The sequence below is a fragment of the Stegodyphus dumicola genome, chromosome 2 (genome assembly GCF_044657685.1).
Source record: "Stegodyphus dumicola isolate Sdum_Otavi_A_Nest chromosome 2, ASM4465768v1".
NCBI lineage: Eukaryota > Metazoa > Arthropoda > Arachnida > Araneae > Eresidae > Stegodyphus > Stegodyphus dumicola.
This window is the reverse complement of record NC_140769.1, coordinates 66,401,370-66,424,975: the sequence shown is the minus strand read 5'-3', so window position 1 is coordinate 66,424,975 and position 23,606 is coordinate 66,401,370. Positions and strand designations below refer to the sequence as shown.

Sequence of the window (23,606 nt, the reverse complement as noted above, 5' to 3'; positions counted from 1 at the left end):
AAGGCGTTCCGCTTGTTACCTAAATCACTAGTGCTAAATTTACGACCTGAAAGGCCGTGTCTCCGTGTCAGAAGGGGGTGCGATTTTTGTAATTTTCTATTCCTAGCACGGAAATTTTTTTTTTTTTTTTTTTTTTACTTATCTGACTTGATTGCTGATGGAGGAACGCTTTGGGGTATTTACTTTAGAATGGCATGAATGAAAAAGGGCTTGCTATATTTTGGGTAGAAAGATACCATCGTTTCTAACATATGTTAGTCTGCGGCATTAACAAGGGGGAAAAATATGGAGAGGAGTGCTGTATTCATTGATATTTCTTGGGGAATGCATGCTATCCATGCATATTTCCCCCACAGACTTTTAAGCTATTTTTAATTTATTTATAGATCGTACTATCCTGAGGAAGATGCATGCAGCTGGCAACTATCTATCTGTTTCTAGATAGTAGTCGGTTCGGCAAAAAGTAGAAAGTGATTTAATGAATTTTTAATTTCTGCCATTCCATTTAGCACAAAAATGCATAAAATTCTAAATTTTGTGAAGGATTTTATTATGTAATTTTTAAAATTTTAGTTATGTCTATCAGGCGCCATTTCTGTATATATATATATCTATACAATATATCTTACGATAAATGATGAACAGAACATGATTATTAAATGTTTCCCGCAATGTCTTTAAACAATTGCCAATTCAAGTCAGGTATTTTTTTGCAATACCTGATTTGAATTCTCCAGTCTCTCAGGACGTAAATTGAAACAACAATATTGCAACAACTGCGGAATCCAGAACAATTCAAGAATCATGTTCAAGTTAAGAACCTTCACTTTACCATAATGATGTACGAGAAAACTCCGTAGCTAATTCTCTGATTTAAGAAATCCAGGAATCAAATTGCAAACGCTCTTATGCACAAGCTTTGAAAACACAACAAAAGGATCCAGTTTTTCTCATATATGTCAATGATGCTCGAAATATATCAAAATTATCTGATAAACTTCAACATATCCTCCCAATTGAAAATATTGAAACACAAGTAAGGAAAATAGTACTAGTTAAAAAAGGAGGAATCGCGGTTCGCTGCAAAACCAAGGGTGATATCGAACATTTGAATAATTTTATCCAACAATCAGAAAACGCACATGAAATTACTGGTGAAATGATTTCCCATATTCTTTCAAAAGCTACTCAACGTATCATTTCAGACTTTAAACCATTTTTAAATTAAAGGACCGTAATCACACCATAAAATGGATTATCGAATGTTCACCAACATCCTTTCACAAATGTATGTCTCCGTTCAATATGGTTGGCATGTTGTTTATCAGAATTTATAGGAGTACGACGCTGCTATGATTGTCAAGCTTTTGATCACCGAACAAAAGATTACCTTTTTCCCTCGCACTGTGAGTACTGCGCTGAAAAGCAAGAGAACCATACTGCACAGCTAATGCTCCTAACTGCATCAGTTGTGCAATTAACAATAATTATTCCGGCTCAGAGTATTGCTGTGATCATCCAGCTTACTCACATCACTGCCCATCCTACCAAGAAGAAGTACTACCAAGAAGAGACCAATACCACGACTAATCACCTCTTATAGACTATACGAATTCTATGCCCTATTTTGATCTATATGAACTATTGAACTATACGTAACATATATAAATGAAAGAAGAATTCATATGAACTTCCTATTCTGACTACATACATTAACTATTTCTTATCAGTATATAAATGCACTATTATAAACCTTATGACCTATTATGAACTATTAACTGATTATGAACTATATGACTCATTATTAACTTTATGAACTATTGAACTATATGAAACATATATATGGATGTACTATGTTACTGTTTTGTTTTTACTTTATGACATTTGCTGTCACTAATTTATGATATATATTTATATTAGGTTATTTACTTATTACATGACAATTATATTTAAATTATTATATACTCAATATTCTGTACATGAAACTATGTTACCTGTCCAAATTATGTACACATCTTTACTGTATATTCTGTTTAAATTAATAAACGTGTCGAGGGTTAGAACGTCGACTCGCATCGCTGGCTGGTGGCGTCTGGTGTGGGGATCAGTGTGGCCTTCATGCCTCTCATCGCCATCTATGGATTGTGGGGAGATGGCGCTGAACCAATTAACCTAATCGATAGAGGCGTGGTGTCCGTATTCCACCGTAAATAACTAAAACAATTGCCACTGATTCCGAGTGATCTCTGTATACCCGTGACTTCAGAACCTTTTATGTCTGCAGATTTGGATTCTGTCTGTAAATTCAAACTTGTTTCCCGGGTAAAGCAGTATGAAATATTTAAAACTATCGGAAGTACTCGATGCCAGTTTAGATTGAGAGTGATGCATTAACAACAGAGAAAACGATACCGTTGCAGTCCATCTCTAATAATGTTGCAAAAAATACGAGTCATATATTTTTCAGTCTGATGCGATATGGAACCCATACAAAATTTTCGATAGAAAAATAAGCTCATTCTGTCAATAACAATGGCACTGAAGTTCTATCCAGTATTTCCCATATATTCAATTTCAGTCGATTGAATGTGAGAAAAAAAATTATGATAATTGATCAGAAATCAATAACGCGAACAAACAAACAAAGGGGGGAAAAAGACATTCTTCGTTATATGTATAGATTTTGTAAAACTTACAAATTTTTGATTAACAAACTACGATTTGAAAGCCAGCAATAGCAACACTTCGAAATAAAGCATTTTTATCTCCAACGCGCGAGACTGTTGCCATTCGGAAAAATGAGTCCGAAAATTATTGTTTTCAGCCTTTATAATTAATCTGGGTTGATTAAAGTCGTACGAAGAAGGTAATAGTCAAAATGCTTCCCACGAATTTTTGAAATCGGGAATAATGTATTTAATGTTTGGCAATACTATTTTTATTTCATTGTAAAACTTAGAAATTTTTTATTAACGAACTCTAGATTGGAAAAATGAAGGCGAAAATAATTGTTTTTCTGAGTTTTTAATTAATATCTCTGATTTTAACTACTTTTTTGGAAGAAAGTGGACGTCGACCCTTTCTAGGACCCAGAAAAGAATTGGAGAAAGTTTGATGACGATAGCTAGTGACTGAGTTATTAGGAAACAAACACACAGACTTTTTTTATATAGATTAGGCTGAAAACCAGTCGTAGTTTGATGCAGATTTTGAACTAAGATATGCAAAATATACACCAAACCGAGGTTGCTTTTTTACCTAATTTAAAATTTTATAGTGGCATGTTACGCTGCCATTCACTATGGAGTAGTTCTCCAACACAAAATGTAATGCTTGCTTTTTTACCAGGCTAGGAATGTTGATTTGTGACAGGTCATGTAACTCTGACCTGTGACAGCTATAGATTCAGGATTCCAAGGTGTAGATTCCAAGGTCTGGTGAGATGTGATAATTCATTTCTTTTGAGTATCTGCAACAAGAATTATTACATAATCTATGAGAGTCATTTTAACTTTTTTAATGATTTAGTGGATGTACAGCAGAGCACATTTTTTTGAATTCTATATTTTGCTTTCACGTTTTGTATATTTTGAGAATGAAGTATCCGTAACGTTCTAAACTTTGAACCGTATCCTACAAAATACAGCTGAAGTACTATTCGAGCTATATAGTAATGGTACTCTTGCATCGCAGCGTTATACCTTGGAAGAACCCTAGTACTTAGAGTGGATTAACTGTGACTTAAACATTCTTTTGAGAAGAAATTAATTTTACATATTTCTAGGTTTTGCAATTAAATCCCGTTTTTTCTGGTGTATAACGCGCATCCATAATTTCGAGTTATATTTTTTAATTTTTAGGTATATTCGCCGCATAACGCGCGCCCAGTTCTTTACGAAGAAAACTAAAAGATTCATGTGCAACGCTGTTATATTTTGAGGTCATTTATTCGAAGATTTGTCCTAACCTTTCGAACAATGGTATACCGAACTGACAAGGGATAAGGGGAATAATATGTGTGTGGATTAAATGCTTAAGGAAATAATATATCTGCAAAGAGGGTGCATTGTATTCAGTGCAAGTGTCCAAAAGAATGCCGTTGTAGGATTTCGAGAAAAGGGGGATATAATTTGGAGTAAGAAGGCACTTCCAACCGGAAGGAATTCGTGGAATTATGATTGGTATTTTCTCTTTCTATGGTCATTCGAAGCTAAGATTTTGAAAAAAAAAAAAAAAAAAAAAAAGATTGAAGGTTTAAGTTAAGATCTAGCGTTCTTTTTAGTAGTAAATATGGCTCCCGCCAAACGAAACAACACAACGCTGATTTGAAATGCAAAGTCATTCAGTTTGCGAAAGAAAGTGGAAATCGTGCTGCAGAAAGGATGTTTGGTGTTGATGAAAGATGGAACGGATGATGATTATTTATTTATGGATCAGAGTAACAGTGATGGTGAAGATAAAACAGAAATCGATGATTTGCAGCTCTTACAAATGTTCTTTACTTATACAAAAGCTTTAATTCTTGATTGTAAACACTTAAATTTTATTTTACTTTCATGGGTTGGATTATAAGAATACCAAAAGTTCTGTAGCGGAAGTAAATAATATGAGGTTCAGAAATGTCTGTACTTAATTGTATTAATAATGGATATTAACAGTAGCATTACTAAGTACGAATATTGTTTTGAAATCATCTGCTACAGAAGTATTTCCCAAAGCTTTTAGCCTCCGGACTCATATATTCAATCGTGATTTCCCCCGATTCATGCGGATATATAATTGCTGTGAAAAGCAAGAAGAAGAAATGCCGCTCCTTGAAACAAAATAACACGGGAATATTTAATTAATAAAAATAATATAATAATTAACATTTATAGATATCGTGAAATATGTTGCAAGAAAAGAATACATTTAAATTTTTCATAGCCCAAACAATGAGAACTTCTCTCTCACATAAAGATAAACACTCTGCGTTTAAAATTAGGCAGATTGCAGCTTTTAATTGACGTTGGTTTTTCAGAAAATGTTTATGTTTCGAAAAAGAATGACTGTAATCCATTTTATTCGAAGAGTAAAAATCTTCTAGGCCATTTGCCTGAAATACGTTCCTTAAGTAGTTGGAATAAAGTAAGAAGTAAACAGAGTAATGATCTCAGTGCCATCTATCGTAAAACTAAACTCAAAGAATTCTGAAACTCTAAAATAGATCATTTAAACCGTGTAAAAAATTGTAACGAAACACAATAACTGAAGTTCCTAAGCATTGATGAGTAATGTAATGTAATATACCAATGTGCTGTAATCCTTAAATCTTTTCAGGTACGTCGGGAAGCGCCCGTGTTCAGTAATTATTTGATTTTAATCAAAATCACATATCATTCTCATATTTTTAGAAACTTTAAAGTTCAACAACTAATCTATTCTTTTTCCCGAAATGTTCCATTTTTCTTTCCATCAGTTATGAAAGAAATCCTTGATTCTACCATAACAACCCTTTTTGATGCCTGAATATCGATCGCATCCCCGGCATTACCCATAGCAGATCGGCCAGCATGCTGGCAATCTCATTGCCTTAGAAGGAGATCTTTTTTATGTATAAGAGACGAAAATATTAGTGTTATCAGCATCTGCTAGTGCTTTCAAACCAGATAATGAGTTTGTATATAGATTAATATATATTTTTATAGTCAGGTTTTCATCAACCCATTTAAGAGTAAATACGATAGCAGCCAATTCGGTTTGAAAATCCGAATTGTAAGGTTCAGGTCTAATTTTGCCACAGTTTATTTCTGTGCCAAACAAGTAAACTACATATGCTGTACCTATTCCATTGTCATAACCCAAACCGTCAATAAATATATCCAGTTCTACGCAAACGTTTGGTGTCTGACATTCCGTTGCTTTTCCTAATGCAGGATATTTACTGTTCATATTAAAAACAGAAAAACATGTATTATATGCAGTAAAACCTCCGTAAGTAATAAAATCAACATTTTGTGAACTTAATTAAAATTTATCATAATAAAAAGAATGAAATATTGTGAGGCATACCGGCCAACATGCAAACGACTTCCGTTGAGACAGTTTTAAAGCATGTGGACAGTAGCAGCAGCCCCAGGGTCGTTGTATATAATTTACAGTCATGTCCATAAATTAAGGATAATGCAAAATCAGGCAAAGGAAGAGTTAGAAGCAAAACAAATTTGACTTATTTGTAAAGCTTATTTATTAAACAAAAGGTAAAGAGCAAAAAAAGATGCTACATGTTTGATATTATTAAAAAAATTAGCGATTTTTTCTCCCTGAAGCAAATTACCAAAAAAAAAAAAAAAAAAAAAAAAAAACCTATTTACAAAAAACCAATATTACATGGTTGGTATGATTGTTAATACATTGTATGTCTCCCAGACGATGCAATACAGTCCGTACAACGCCTGGGCATGCTGAGTATCAAATTATCGATCTGATCTTGGGGGATATTACACCACTCAAAAAGCAATGCTCTCCGAAGTTCCTGTAGACATGTAGGACGACGTTGACGGGCTGCAACTCGTCGGCCAAGCATGTCCCACACGTGCTCTACTGGATTCAAGTCCGGTGAGATTGCTGGCCAGTCCATACGGGTGATATCCTCCGATTGAAGGCATTCGCTTACGATGTTTGCACGGTGAGGACGGGCGTTGTCATCCATAAACACAAATTGTGCGCCCATGGCGCCCCGAAACAAACGTACATGTTGTTCCAGAATGACGTCCTGATAGATTTGGCTTGTCATGGTTCCAATTTGAACATGCAGGTCAGTTCTGGAACCAAGAATAATTCCACTCCAAACCAGCACTCCTGCACCACCGTAACGGTGTCGTTCAATAATGTTTTCTTGGTGGTAACGGGTACATGGAGCTCTCCATATGAAAGCCCGACTAGAATCAGACTGCAACCTAAACTTTGACTCGTCGGAAAACATCACACAAGCCCACTGTTGCGGTGTCCACAATGCATGCTCTCTACTCCAGGCTAACCGCAGGCGACAGTGAGTTGCAGTAAGTGGAACGAATCTGACAGGTCTACAAGCATATAGACCAATCTGCCATAAGCGTCTGTACACGGTCTGCCTTGAAATTGTCATACCAGTGGCTGAAGAGAGCTGACGAGACAGGTCTGAGTCTGTGCTACGCCTGTTTCTTTTAGCAGTAACTGCCAAATATCGGTCTTCATTCGGCGTTGTAACAGTGGGGCGACCTGTGCTGTAACGTCTACTCACATTACCATCATCTTGGAATCGTTGCCAAATTCTGGAGATGACACTCTGCACAATTCCAAGTTCATCTGATACTTCCAGTTGGGTATTCCCACATTCCAGACGGCCGATAATTCTACCACGTAAAAAATTATCCAAATGCGTCCTTTGTGTCATAACTATTCGGTTAATTCACTGAAATGCTTATAAAGCGCCTGCGAACAATTTTACTTCTTTGCCTGTATTCCTTATATATCACTCTCTTACACTCTCGTCATTGTGACGTACCATCGGTGTCATCTGGTTACTTCCTGAAATTTGCATATGATTCTTGAAGATGTGTGTAGTGATTTTACAGGTGATATATTTATTTTACAGTTCGATTTCCGCGTGACTCCGAATTATCCTTAATTTATGGACATGAGTGTATTTCTGATTCGCTGCTAGGTCCGCGGCTCTTGAACCCCAAGCCTCCAGCACCGTATATGGGAATAATAGTTGATTTGTAAATTAATCTAATAATGTTACTTTTCAGTGCTAATGTCTCAGCTGAGAAATTTCTTTTATAGTACATCAGAATAGAGTTAGTTCTATAATAAATATTATTAAAATGTTCTTCAAAATTCAGTTTACAATCGAAAAAACACCAAGATATTTAGGGTTTTCAACACATTGAATTCTAAACGGCTTCATATTTTAGTTATGGTGTTTTTTTTTTCGGGGGGGGGGTAAAACAAAAAAATAAGTTTTTTGTAAATTTAATCTCAGCTGGGAGTACGTTTATAAAACATCTCACAAGCACACGGTATAAAAGCGTATTCTATTTTTATCTATAGGCAGGATGGCACCTTTAGTAATGAACGCATTTTAAATAACGCTTTGTCAATAATTGTGACCGAATATATGGATTGTTGGGTAGTTTCAGAGTCTTCAGTGAAGGATTTTTCGGATCATCTAAGAGTTAATAAGTATATAAAAAAATTTTCGGAACATGTAAATATAACTATGTGTAATATATACATGTAACAACATGAAACAAAAATGGTAAATAGGACAATTTTTAGAATCCTGGTCCTTGGCGGCATAGATTTAACTTATAAATAATGTAATGAAATTAAAAATAAATGTATCTCCTATTAAAAGCGCATATTTATCCAAAACGTTAACATTTTCAATGTGAAGACAAAAGTTAAACCTGATAAAGAATGCAATTTATGTACCAACTCCAATAAAGGTCAGTATAGAATAAATTTAATAAACTTTTAAATTATTGATAATTAGAAAAATAAATAGAAAAGTGAAAACAATTAAGCTATATGTCATCAAAAGAAGTTTAGTGGTGCTGTTATAAATGTTCCTGTTTTTAATGTTCAAAAGGTGTAAGCATTATTTTGGACATCTAGAATATAGTTATAACTGTGATAAAGGTTTTTGACAGTATTAATGCATGTCTGCGGACCCATATTTACCTTTCAACAGATTTTCGGTACTTTTCTGTTAACTCAACTTAGTGCCAAACATAAACATTGGTGCGAAATTTAGTTAAATGGCAAAAATTCTAACACGCAAAGCTTCGTGGGAAGAGTATCTATTTTATATAATGTTTAATGGGCCAAAGCGTGTTGCTGAATGTATGATATTCTGATGTTTTTTTTTTTTTTTTTTTAAACAAAAACATATACCTGTGAACCTGGAGAGAATGAAACTGTTCTACTCCCAAAGTATACATCGATCTCTTTTCGCTTAAAAGAACATCAGAGAATTGCACAAATTCGTTATCACGCACAGCTTTGGCATCGCACACGTGAAGACTTCCGCAGACTGAGCTTCTGCATTGTGTCCTATGTATATGTTACCGTGAAGACCTCGAAATTGGAGAATGTCAACATTCTCTAAATACGTCGGTGAAGGACTGAATATTTGGTTTATTCTTTTACATTTGCGCTATCACCGGTGGAGAATGTTAACATTCTCCAAGTACATCGGTGAAAGACTGAATATTTGGTTATATTCTTTTACATTTGGGCTATCACCGGTAGAGAATGTCAACATTCTCCAAATACGTCGGTGAAAAACTGAATATTTGGTTATATTCTTTTACATTTGGGCTATCACCGGTAGAAAATGTCAACATTCTCCAAATACGTCGGTGAAAAACTGAATATTTGGTTATATTCTTTTACATTCGGGCTATCACCGGTTATTCTTGCAATAAATAAGACCGTATAACGTCAATCACATGATTAAGTAAATTGATTATAGATGTTATGTTTTTTTTTTCTCATTCAGAATGTACTCTTCGTTTTACGTTCAACAGTTTATTTACTCTTTCGCAGTAACATATGTATTACCATTCTACAAATATTCAGGACGCGATATAAATAGGCTACCACATTTAATGCTTTGGCGCACGTATTGCGACTGGCTAGTTTCTGACAGGAAAGTACTATTTTTTTCTTTGCTTCCTTAAAGGTAGTGCAGTTTAATCTTGATGATGATGTAAATGTTCAATGAAATAAATGATTCAATAAAAATTTTGCTGTTTTCAAATTCTTTTCAGTGCAACAATATATTTTGCATGAGAAGTTTTAAACTCATTCAGTTCAGGATATACATTTTCACAGTAAGTCACTACATATAACGGACAAGGCTAGTATTAAAAGACTTTGCTAAAAATAATATAATATTCAGTGGCTTATTTATGAAGTGGCTCCTCTTAGCTGAATTTTACCTCCCCACCTCTCCAAACATTATATGTTTGCTATTTTTTTAAAAAAATTAATGATTTGGGATCACTGAAACACTGTAACCTTAACTGTCTCGACTTGCGCTGCTCCGTAAATCTGGTTTTGATAATATTACTCGTAAGAGTAGGTTATTGAAAGGTGGAACGCCTTGTATTTTCCGTTCATCTTTCTCTGCTCGATCATCTAAGCCGCGAGTGTGCAGCTGAGACAATAGCGACTAAATTTCCCTCTTGCGCAAACGAATATTTGTCCATCTTACACACCATATAAAGAGTATTTATCACTTAAAATAAGGCAGCCTTGACCTTTCACTTTCGCCTGATTAAAGGCCAGCGCTATCTTTTATTATTATTTACTTTCCCTTTTAATCTCTGATCTAGAATATTTAATATAACCGCTGTTTTTTCTCCTTTCCCATTAATGTAATGAAAGTGAAAGCGATGCCATTTTGCTCGTTATCCTTTTTCATTCGGGCGAAATATCGCCAAAGTATCGTTGAAATGTTAAGTCGAGATATTTATTTTTTCATTACAAAAATTCTGTTCATTACAAGGTTCCTTCCCCTCTTTTTAGGGTGGAAAAAACTTTAGTGTTTTCATCAGCATGTCTTGCACCGGTTTGTATGCGTTCGATGGAGTTTAGCTTTTTGAGAATTTGTTGCTGCTTTTTATTTATAAGCGTTCCCACCCCCTCCCGTCTTTTAATTTGACTGAAAGTTTTGTGAATTTTTCAAAGGCTGTATATTGAAAAGATTATCTTATCGATTTTTTTTTTTTGGTTGAAAAAGTAATTTGAAATTAAAATAGTGACAGTGTCATAAAAACTTAAAAAGAACTGTTTGAGTGTTGAAGATATTAGCGTGTTTAGCTCTGTTACATTTCTCTTCTTAAAGATTTTTTTTTAAAGCTTAAAAAGTGTTCAGTTTCTCTTTCAACAACGAGTGTTTGAATTTTCATTTCCATTTACCCTTGAATAATATATATATATATATATATATATATATATATATATATATATATATAAATGTTGGACATGTTTAATAATCCGAAGGAAGTATTATTGTTTTGATGAATGCAGATAGTGGATTTTTTTATCATTGTTATTTTCAACAGTCGTTTCAAACGTATGATTTTAGTCTGATAGTTTAAAATTTCTGGAAATTAAATTTAAACTAGTAAGCTTTTCTTAACTGGTTTATGTTCAAATAAATCAGGTGTTTGAACTGGAATTCGAAGGTTATATAACTCTCTTGTACATTTTTACTGCGCCGTCGTCTTCTCTTTCTTTTCTAACACCACTCGGTTTGCAGATAAAGTGCTTCAGCCTAGAAATAACGAAAAAGTGTAAAAGGTTTGCGTTTCTTTTGAATGTTAACGCATATGTAGAAACTAGTGTATTTTATCATTTGCTACCGTAAAATCTGCATAAAACTATTACGAAAACTTCTCATTTTCGATATCTAATTTAATAATATGTAATGTCTAACGTGTCCTTTAAAACATTGTTGATACGCGCATGCGCAGGTAAATTATTCACTTTGTAAACGGAGGATGTAAACTTAGCTATTGATAAATACATTGCAGTATTATGCACCGCGAAGATGACATCCGTCCTAATTCATGCCGCACGGAATTGAACGTCATTTCTGCGGAAATCAGTTACATTGGCATACAAGTTGTTGAGTACATTTTTTTTTTTTTTTTTTTTTTTTGTTTGTTTGTTTTGTTACAATATATTTTGAATAGCACAGTATTAAATATGAACATTCATATTACATAATTGATTACTATATATAAGGGAAATTATATCGTATGTGTACATATATATGCATATGGCAGTGCATTAAATGAGTACTACATTTTATGTATAAATAAGTCAAATGTGCTACATTTAAGTGATGACAATCAATGTGGAAGAAAGATTTTTTCACTACAGATAAATGACATTATGCAACACTGTTATTGGTATTTCATGTGTTAAATTGACATATTTCCTATATTGCAATGAACACTTATAATGAATGTCAGATAACTGTATACGGAGGTATATAACTGTATGATGTATGTAACAATGTGTTACACCGGATGAGTACAAATAATTTGTATATGTCAAGAAGTTGATTCGATGGAATAAAGATTTTTATCATAAAAGAGTTAAATAACTACATGTAAAAAAGTATAAAGAATGTTATAAAATTAAATCCTTATATTACAGGAGCTGAAACCGTAATTTAGCTACTTGGGGAATGACTGTGATGAGATTTGTGCCAGATTACTGCGTTTTGCAGTGCAGTATGTGTAGTTATAGCATGTAGTTCGATAGAGCAACATTGTTGTTTTGAATATTATTCCACCACGCTGCGCGAAACATAGGTGCTCGTTTTTTCAGATGGAACTTCGCCGTCAAGCAGCATTTAAAGTAATAGTGGTCTGGGCTGCCCACTTTCCCTCAGTCGCAGGTGTCTGTGTTGGAAAGACCAAACCTATGCAGATAGGCTTTGTATACGATCCATGTCCTGTTAGGAAATGTGACATGCTGCCAGTTTTGCTCTGCAGATTCATGTTTACACTTGGGAGCATTGCATGTGTGCTTCGACCCGTTGTGGCATCATTCCAGCGGGTTCGCCAGTGTTTTATGAGAAGTTTACATTGCAGTATTGTAAATATATATGCTTTGGTTTTCGACTTTATGAGAATTTTTTTTTTTTTTTTAATTATCTTGATTCTTGCTAAGAATACAATTGTGCTACAGACAATGTATCTGTTAATAGACATTTTATGTTTTCGGCAAACTATAAGCTATTAATAGCTTAAGTTTTGATATGTGAATTTTCAACACTCACTACCTGATAAATGTCTGTAAAACTTACTCGTACAAGGATCAACGTTTTGTACTTTAAAAGCATAGGTTTTTTTGCATTTAATCATTCGAGACTAGTGGCAGTAGTTAGAAAACGATGAGTTTGTAATTTAAAACGTGGCAAAAAATAATTATTTTGTCATGTTGCAATTAGAAAACTAACTCGCATTTTCCTTCTCATTCGTCTTGAAACGTGCAGCAAAAATAAGTAATGGGTGTGTTGCTCAAGTTTTTAAAACGTGATGTACCTCCTCGCAAAACCCCTTCACCAGCCTCTCGTAATTACTAGTAGTCGTGCTTTGAAATTCTTTCCACTTCAGCTCTTGAGGATAATGATCGGCCAACGATAATACTGCAATTCTACGTGTATTTAATCTCTTCACAAAATATTGCCTTTAACCTCATTTATTCCTCACCCTTCATTGGTGAGAAGAGAGGTTGAGAAGTCGTAGTTGATGACCTTATGACCTAGCTGCAAAGTGGGTGACACCCACGATTGAAGGTCGCTCTTTTAAGTGATACTTCAGTTTTCTCATCACACTCTGGTTGCTGATTTTTTTAAAGTTAATTTCTGGTTAAAGGAAGTATTCCGCTTTACGCTCAAAATACCCTTCAATGTGACCATTCCCCCAGGTTAAAATGAGAACAGTTGATTCGAAAGAAAATACTTATTCCTGAAGTAGAGAAATTTTTTCGTCTTGGAACTTCGTGCAGAAAGTTGCTATCATCCCACGGAACTAACGACCATGAACTCAAGCACTCATTTTGCCGAATTAGTTATTATTGCCGATTGCCAAATAGAGTGGTGGGATGTTTTCCGTGAGACAGGATCATTTATTTGATTTTTTTGTCTCTGTTTAACAGATCATAACTAAATAACAGAAATTATATTAATAGTATCAGTATATATCTCAATAAATGAGTTAACATTTTTAAAGTCTGTCAGATGAATGATTTTTGCCCCCTTCCCCCCATGTTGCTTACTCACATACAGGATAAAATTTTTAAATGTTTTGACAGTGTCAACAAAGGTCATTCTGTCCATGATCGGATTATGCTTATAACACGAATATACTTTGTGTTAAAGAAAAAACTACTTTTTTCACCCAAAACATTTTTTAAAAAAAATTTAATGAGTATTAGAATACAATCCATTTAAGCGGCTCTCCTGATAGTTCGAAGTTTTATTCTAAAAAATTTCAAAAACTAAGAAGGTATTTTATAATCCCTCCTTTAGGCGGATAAGCTTGCGTGGTCATAATTCCACGGTTTGTCATAATTTGTCATAATTCCAGTGATCAAAGCTAATCTAGTCTTGTTGAATCTAATGCATTGCACTAACTAGTAAAGTGAATTGATGTAGTTTAGCATTTTATGTTTAAAACATTGGGTAGCGGGAAGTATAATTTTAATATCTATTAATAATAATGAAACTTCTTTTAAAAAACTGCATAAATATTTCATATTAAAGGTCCCCACCCTCTCTCTCTCTTATTATGAACTGCGAACTATGAACTGTCATAGTTTTTTTTGTCTTTAATAACGTCTCATGATGCAAAAAGTTCAAGATTTTTTTTTTTTATTTTGCCTTTAATAACGTCTCATAATAGAAAAGTTCAAGATTATTTTTTCTGAGTTTTGATTCCGCGATTTTGCAGTTTCTGATGATGTAAAACGGATCAACGGAAATAACCCAGACACGTTTCTTGCTTGATTTCCGCTAGATCGTTTTATTAATACTTTTATTTCCTGTCGTTAGGAATAGATCGCAATTTCTTCATCGCAAGTTGATTAAAAATATCAGACTGTGTTTGAATATACAGTAAATCCTTGTTAGCATGAATTTCAAGAGACCGAAAAATCAAGAGTTTGTGTTAACTGGAGACTCAAATGTTATATTTGGAATAATTCATTCTACACATTAACTATTTACAGTATACAGTTACATAATACTACGGCATGTTATATATGTCGTCATAGAAAACATGACAGTTCATTACTGTGCGGTAAGTTGAAGAAATGCACTCTCTGATCACCAGCTTCACGGGCAGCGGTACTCATGGCTTCCGTAAAAATCGTGGTCATTTCGGATGTTGCATGAAAACGTTCTACAGTGTCCAAGGCGTGTAACATTTCCTGGGGAGAAAGAGCGGAATGGTATTGTCCTCCTCGCTTTCAGAAGAAAGTTGTTGTATTTCATACGTAACTGTTTGTACATCAGATTCCATTGGAGCACATGGCAGTGACATCTACTGCACTAAAAAGTTTCTCAAAACTCATCGTTGACGCAATGATCGTGATTGCTGAGCTTTAAAGATAACCGTTTATTCTGTGAAGTTTGCAATTAAGTGGGATGGAATATTTCTGAACGCAGTCGTAGCAGAGAAACAACAGGAAAAGAAATTCGAAAGTTCGTGTGAAATGATTAAAATTAACCACGCGAGGGACTAAAAAACAGTTCATAATTCATGCTAACCGAAGAAACTGCCTAAAAAATCACGTACGTCGTTGCCGTAACCGAAATTTTGTTCATGTTAACCGAGTATGCGCCTTAAACGAGTTCGTCTTAAGGTTTACGTTACAAAACTGGTATTACTAAAACAACAGTTTGTTTTGATACAAAGTATTCTTCGTTTCAGATGAAGTTTTCTGACACTTAATTGAAGCAAAAGATGAAATTTTTAATCTTCCGCAAATAATAAATATTTTCGAAGCATAAGTAAGAACTAAATGTTATGGTGGTGCCTTGCTTAACAAATTTAATCCATTGTACAGTGGGTTTCATTACGTGGGGTGCCGCTTGTTAAGCTACTAATGGCAGTGATATTTTTATTCCAAGTCGAGCTGAAAATCATAAAACATCTTTATTTATTCTTTTAAGGCTATCATTTTACAGTTTTATTAGCTATTTAGTATTTACATATATTCCACTCTATGTACACACTGTCACTCTAAATTCAGTTTGAGTTTTTACAATCTTCCACTGGAACTGGCAAGACGGTAAGATCGCTGAATACTAGTAGCTCGACCTAAAATAAAATCCCAAACAGGATTTCAATCTTTTAATTGTTTTCGCCATGTGTAACATGATTACAAGTCAGTTTTTCTTAAACTTCCTCTTCCACGGCATTCTTTTCCTGAAGCAGGAGGTCTCACACTATTTGCCATAATTCAAAATAATTTCTAATCCTAATGTTCCACTGGGCAAAGACTCAGCTCTCCTTTATTGTCATATACTGAGAAACCCAGGTTTCAAGAAGTTTTTTTTAAAAAGGATTTAAAAGTTGTCTAAAGCGGTCTTTCTCTTCTTTAGAGTGATTCTGAAGTAGTGCTTGGCATTATTGTTGAGCAAATTAACCACTCTTATCATCTCAGCTAATTGCAATGTCACTGCTCGGCGCATACTTTGCATTATGTCTGTCCAATTTCTAATCCTTCAGAACATCCAGGATAGTTGCAATTGGCACAAACCAACTGCAGCTATTATAAACAACTACAACTATCGTAGTGTTCTTCTCCTGAACATGAGCAACTTCTATCTTTCTAATAATCGTGGTCAAAGAAGGCCTGTAGTTCTTCAGTGAAATATAATAGTATTAAGAAATATGTTTATTTTCTGCTCCTGTGCTTACTTATTTTGCTGTTTCACGCGTAGGCCATTTTGGATTTACTTGCCATTGAAACAAAGCAAAAAAAATAGGTCTGTTTTTAATTATGGCGAAATTTGCGTGTGTGACGTGGCACAATTTTCGGTCCCTTCTTACATTCGTTATGTGAGGCAGTAATTTAATTTAAAGAGAAAAATTTTCCCCCGAGAAATGACTATTTATTGCCTTATAAATAAATGTCTTCATTAATGTTATACAGTTTTTTTTTAATACTATAGTTAAAAACAAAGTTACTGATTTACTTAAGCTTTAGTTGCTTAGTATATCATTAGCATAATGTTATCCAAAATCTTGTCAGATTTCCTTTTACGTTTTTCAGTAATATGACTTTCAGCTTTAATATATAATGAGATCACTAATGAGATGCTCTACTTAATACGTAACAGTATAGAAAGCCGAATGTAGAATATAAATAACTGCAAAACATCGCATGCGAGACTGGTTGACGTTGATATCGACTGAAAAATATTAAGGTAGCATGTCTGTAAGCCTGCGATGCAGTTAGGAGCAAATTGTTCTTTCATGCGCATTGATTTAGTCGCGTTCAATATCATATCTACTGCATTATTTATAGATGGCAGCTGGATCGATCCTGACGCAAAGAATAACTTGGTCCTGTGCGAACACATTTATCTGCCTCAGCTTATTGAGCCATTTTCATTTTGAATCATCTCTAAACAGAATTAATCAGAAGATAATTATGAGTTATTAAATTCAGTTATAGTCCACCTAAAACAGTTTCAGCAATTAATAAAACAGTTTCCTATTCACCTGGTTTTGATAAGAAAACATCATTCAAGCTATGTTCGGTAAATTTGGAATTAATCTTAAAGTATGAAATTTGAGCTTAATATTCACAATTCTGGCAAAAGAACATGCGTTACTTTCTCATATGAGAATCCAGACTATTTTGCTTGCGCAATGGACAGGATCTGTAACATGACTCTTTAATTACTGTATAAGTTATGAATTCAGTGCAGTTTATTTCAGCATTCTTCCAGCAGGCGCGTGTACGATTTAAGTTTTTTCTTTCATGATTTGTACATACAGGACTTTTAAATAATATATGACGACAAGAAAACTAGCGTTAATTGTAGATTTTATTTTAGAGGATACTCGTTCAGCAATTTGTGTTAGAGCTGAAGAAAGTGATAGCATTCGATTGCTGAAAGTTTTTTTGGTATTATAAAATCTCCTTCAGTTAACGTAGTTATCCCCTCGCTTTTATTTTGCATGTTCCCCACACAGTCCTCCACAAAGGCAACCCTCCTCTTAAGCTCATACAGCAGTGCCATTACATATCTCGTACAATCTCTGAGTCACGACAACAAGGCATGCGTTGCATACTATTTCCAGCTTCGGGGCTATGTAATTTAACATTTGTTATACTTTGCGTACTAAAATATGCTGAAATTTTATTGCTATGTCCAAATAAATATGGTCTGTTACCCAGTTTAACTGACGTTTTTGCTTTACTTGATTTTGAACTGAAGGTTTACGTATATCTTCTCTTTCACTGTATTACTGTATTCATCCCGTCTTCTGTCTTGTTAAAAAGATAAATTTTCAGCTGAAATATTGCTTTGCTTTAAAAAATCGAAGGCACTGATTTCAGTTATTGTGGAATCTCTCTATATATATTCAGGAGAAATTGTCTAAACATGGGAAATAAATTTATCGAACTGCCTTTTCCTGAACGGAATTCAGGCTGGAATTTTTCAATATGATTGACTAAAGGCCATTTATTGGGTGAAGAGTTATTTCGGGATCATATATGCTGCGTGTTAGTAACTGGTAAAAAATCTGAACAAAGGGATGAAGAGGAGAACTTGAACCTTTATTGCAGATTTTTATAGAGAAGTGAACCAGTTAAATATAACTTAAGGAGAACCGAGAGATAACGCTGTAATTCTCCTTAGTATAGGACTGAATTTCAGTCCTGGACTACAAAGTGCAGGATCGCTTTCCAGAACTTCAGATTTAAAAGCGCCAACACAACATAGGCAAAAATAACCGAAGATACATAGACCTCATCTACTCGTCATGATGCACCTCCCCCCAAAAAAGCGAAAAATCTGCTGAACTATCGCCCGTGGTTTAAATCCTTGCGAAGGGGTTATTTCAATGGGGGTTTCGTAGTTCTTCCATGGTGTAATGTGAACACGAGCCATTTTCTTCAAAAAGCTCTCTACGAAGGTATCCGTCCTCTAGGCAGAGAACCCTGGAGTGTTATGCCATAAACTAAAATATTCCAAAAAATAATCCAACTGCAGTGTACTCTACAGACAAACTCTCTGTAGCGGCTTGCTTCCCATTTTTATAGCCGTCGGGATAGTTCTTAATGACGCTAATTACCGTACTAATGGGACAGCCATATCCTGGAGAAAATAAAATCCTTGATGTTCACAAGTGTGTCCACTGTACGGCAAAGCGGCACTCAAAATGCACTGTGAACCGAAAATCCTCTCGAGTGGTTATGGTAGAGGAAGACGGGTTGTAGACCCTCGGACCGCCCCCATGGTGTTTTCCATCAAAATTGGGGTAGAACTGAATTGTTAACAAGGCTCGGGGATAACTAATATATAATATGCCTTCGGGAATGCACAGGTGACGGCCTTGATTCAACCTGATTCAACCGACCTTGATTCAACCTAGCCTTGCTCCACTCTTCGCATTTATTCTGGTGTATACGAGCCAGTTTCCCTTGAAAAGTCCCCCACGAAGATGTCCCTCCTCGTAAGGCTGATAGCCGTCGAGTACTTTGTCATAATAAAATAAGCCATAAACCCATATATACTGTTTCCGAAACAGAAGATTAGTTAGATGTTGTGAGGAAGTAAGTCTTATGACCTTATTAGTTCTAGCAATGCGCAGAGCAATAAGAAACTTTTCTGAGAAACTCGTATCCCTCAGCTTCAGTTTGAATGAGAGATCTCTAGCCACAACTTTTTGGGCAGCAGTTGCATTCAGTGATCTGTTTCGCGTACATAACAGCTATATTTTACAGTTTTAAGGAACAAATTGTGCTAGTGGCTCTACTTCGTAGAAAAGGGAGGAGTACAACGAATCAGAGGAACATTCTGCTTTTGTGAAGTATGCATCTGGAAGGTGTTCCAGTATACTTTTGGAAAGAACGTGTTTCTCAGAAAAGTTTGCTATTGAGTTTGTATCGACTGGTTTGATAATATATTTAGATCCTGGTAATTTTTTAGGTCGTCAGTATTGGTGCATTCCAACAAATAATATCTGTGTGTTTTTCTAAGCCATATACGTAATTCCAGCATTTATTTAGATATAATTATGAGTGCTGGAAAATGATAAAGCAACCAAATACAAAAATGCAATAAATGGCCGCAAATTATGCAGAATACATCGTAAATGAGCATGAAATCCCAATATTCTTCAAAATGAATAAATAAATGAAAACAAATACATAATTATACAGATCAGATAAAAATCAATATTTCTTCGAAAACAAGCAAATACAAGCTTGTAAATACGAATATTTGAAGAAAATTATAATGGCGTTCTTATTAATTAGAATAAAGTGAAATTAAGAAAGAAAATTTAGCAAACTTATGTATTTCGAAAAAGCAATCTAGACAATATTTTAATTAAAATATTAATGTCTCTTAATATATGTAGGCTATATTTATTAATTAAAAATGGGAAGTGAAATCTACAATATTTATTTTACCTTTAATCAGTATGTGCCTTTAAAAAAAATTCGATTGATTTCAATTAAATGAAATAATGGCTGTAATATCCCAAATTTAATTTTCATTAGAGTATTCTAAGACAGAGATCTCAGAATTCGAATTGTCCGCAGGCTGTATGCGTGATCTGTAAACAGCTGATGAACCACAAATTTTTTTAATAAATAAATATGTTTTAAATTTCACTTACTAAGTATTTTTCAAATCTCAAATAGTAATAATATCGCAAAAGAAAAAAAATCAAATTTATATTTATTCTCTATCTGAAATGGAAAGTTTGGTAACTGCAAGACACTTTTGTTGCTTACACTTTGTCATTCAGATATATTAAGAGCTATGTATTAAATTTTCAGACTGTCTTTCATCTAAAATAGTTATAAAATACTCGTATTTAATTAATCATTAAATATCTTTTTTATTTAATTTAAATTGAAAGACGTTATGAAAACTTTCTTACATTTTCAAAAAAAGGTTTACAAGTAGGAGAAAACTTTAGAATAAATGATGAGAACTTAGTCTCTTCCTCTTATTTATTAGATTTTTCTTCGACGCAGAAATAAAAATAATATATTTGCATGTGAATAATTAACTTCTCTTATTCCTTATAACAGCTTGACACTTGATGGAGTTTAATGTAGATGTTCATCGGTCAGTAGAGGATTTTTTCTTATTAATTTTCAACTGTGAAAATATGCTGCTCACATACTAAAAAAGATATTATTCTTAGCACAAAAATTCGTAACTGATTTATTTTCCGACAAATACCAATAAAAGTTAATGAATTCTCAATCTTCAAATCTTTGAAAAAGATTTATATGTCACAGTAAATTAACTCCATTTATAGATTTTCGCCGCCCAGGCGGTCTAGTGGTTAGGGGAGCAAACTGCGATACCAAAGGGCCTGGGCTTGAATCCGGGAGAAGTCATGGTTGTAACTGTTCGTGCCCTTCATAGGAGGCAAAGGTGACCCACCTATTACGTGCCTCCATAATAAAGTGACCACCGCTTCTGATCTTATTAGAGGCCAAGCCAAAGTCGGCTGAGGGCCCGCCATTGGTTTTAAAAAAAGTAGATTTTCTTGATGCGGGTATGAAAATAAAGTAAACTTGAACTTCATATAATTAAAATTTTGTAATCTTTGAATGATTAAAACTCGTAATCTTTGAATAGGAAAATTAGTTTTTAATGGGAATGAAAATAAAATAAACTTGAACTTCATATAATTAAAATCTCGTAATCTTTGAAACATTTGCTACAAATTCATCAATAAAATGTTTTCGCGGGCCGCATAAAATTGCTTCGGGGACCACGTGTGGCCCGTGAGCCGTCAGTTTGATACCACCATTCTAAGAATTCAAGAACCGATCTGCAAGAAATTTATTTAATATTTTGTATTTGTGTATCCTTTAGTAAAATACAATTTAAATCATGCTTATTAAAAAAAAAGTACGAAATGCATTGGTTTCACAGCGCAGAATGACTTCTTCGTTTGGAATGGAATTTATTTTTTGCATACGTAATAATTTTTTGGTAGCTTTGACAAAAATGCCTTTCGGAATCATGACAGTGCAATTCCAAACTCTTCTTAAGCTTTTGGCAGCTGAAGGATAAAAGCTGACGCTTGAAAGACATGTTAAGTAGGGGTATGTTTTCGTTGACAATCGCACTTTACCATGACGAGAATATTATGTCAGCGAATCTTGGAGCACAGCAGGATAAGCTTGTGAGAATATGCTATCTATTTTTTCTCAATCTGTATAAAGCAATATAAACAAAGTTTTAATTCCATTAGCGGAAAAGCAGTGAAAAAAAATAATTTTTTTAAAAGGTAAACGGTGTTAGCGGCAGTGTAAAGTCAACGAAGGAGAATTATGTCTACATTTATTTAAATTACGCATTCTTTTATATTTATATATGTGTAAGGAATTAGCGTGCGTGCTGTTGTGGTGTAAGTGGTTACTACATCCAGTTAACTGCTGGAATATACGTAGTTTGAGTTTCAGCGAAAGCTCAGTTGATTTCTTACGTTTCCCTGGTTCGAAATATCTCAAGTAATTTTTTTTCAAAGCCTTTTTAGACTTTTTTTTTCTTGTTATTCTCTGAGTATATATCATTAGAATGGAAGTGTTTTTTAAAATAAAGTTGAAATGAAATGCGTGGATTTTTCCCCCCTTCTCACATAGTTTTAACTAAAATTGAAATTTACGTGATTCATATCTGAAGAGGGTTGCCTGATTTTATCTTAAATTAATCTGCCCTCTCTTCACTCCCTTGAAATAAGAATTTTTAAAAAAATTTTCTGACTATTTATTTTGAGATATTTACATCCCATAGTTTTAGTGTTAATGTTAAATGCATTACGTTTGAAATAGCCTCATTTTTTATAATATAATCATTCATCATCCCAGTTGACTAGCGAGCAAGTAATTAAAACACCAAACATGGCTTTAATTATAATTTTTTTCAAGATTCGAATCCAGTGACGGATTGAGTTGGTTTTTCATGCCGTTGTAACAGTGTCATTTGACTTGTGGTGTGTGATATTTTCGGTAGTAGATCTTAATAGTGTGATAAGGCGTAATTAATTAGCCAACCAACGACTGCTGTCTAATTTTATATATTAAAAGGCTCCTGCCAAGTTATTAGGCCTAGTTCTTAAACTACTACTTGGAATCTCGAATAAGGCATGACTTTTTTTTTTGCTTAGATATCCATAGATAGATTGTCTAAAATCGATTATATATAGTCTGTTTGCGGAATGGAAACATTTAAGATCTGTTCAAAAGAAATATTTTCGGAAAGCTTATAGTAGAGAGGAAGGGGGGAAAAGACTCTCGAGAGCCTGTTGGATGTTTTAGGTCAAAACTGAGATGAAGCTTAAGTAGGTAATTTGCTTGTACTTTGGCTTTAATTAAGTTATCCAATTCAGTTTATTAATTTGTGTGAAATCTGAAGATGAGGTAAAAATCATACCATCTTAGCGATTCTTATACTAATGACTGCATCTGAGCCGCTTTAGATTCATTTGTTTAAGATATAAAAGCTGCAAATTTACTTCTATTTCAAGTGAGTCTTCCGGACTTCGGTATTTCGTGTCTCCAGGGCATACTTTTATAATAGGAATGATAAGTTGCTTTATTTCAGTTTTCATCAGCAACGAAATAAGACAGTTTTTGGCATCTGAGTTCAGAAACATTCATAATGCGAATAATGTAGTTTAATATATCTCCTGGTGTCTCTACTTTATTTACATTGTAGTCTTTGCTGTGTCCATTTTATTTATATTCCCTTTTCTTTCATACTGTCTCAATATTGCTTACGAGATCTTGTTGCAAATGTTATAATATATGCAGTTCTTATTTTTAAATCGTTTCATTGT

At 34.0% G+C, this 23,606-nt stretch overlaps 1 protein-coding gene across 2 annotated transcripts in view; it reads left to right on the top strand.

Moving 5' to 3' along the window:
• LOC118183743 (SH2 domain-containing protein 3C) overlaps positions 1-23,606 on the top strand; it is a 333,243-nt gene that overhangs the window by 240,666 nt on the left and 68,971 nt on the right. The window lies entirely within an intron of this gene.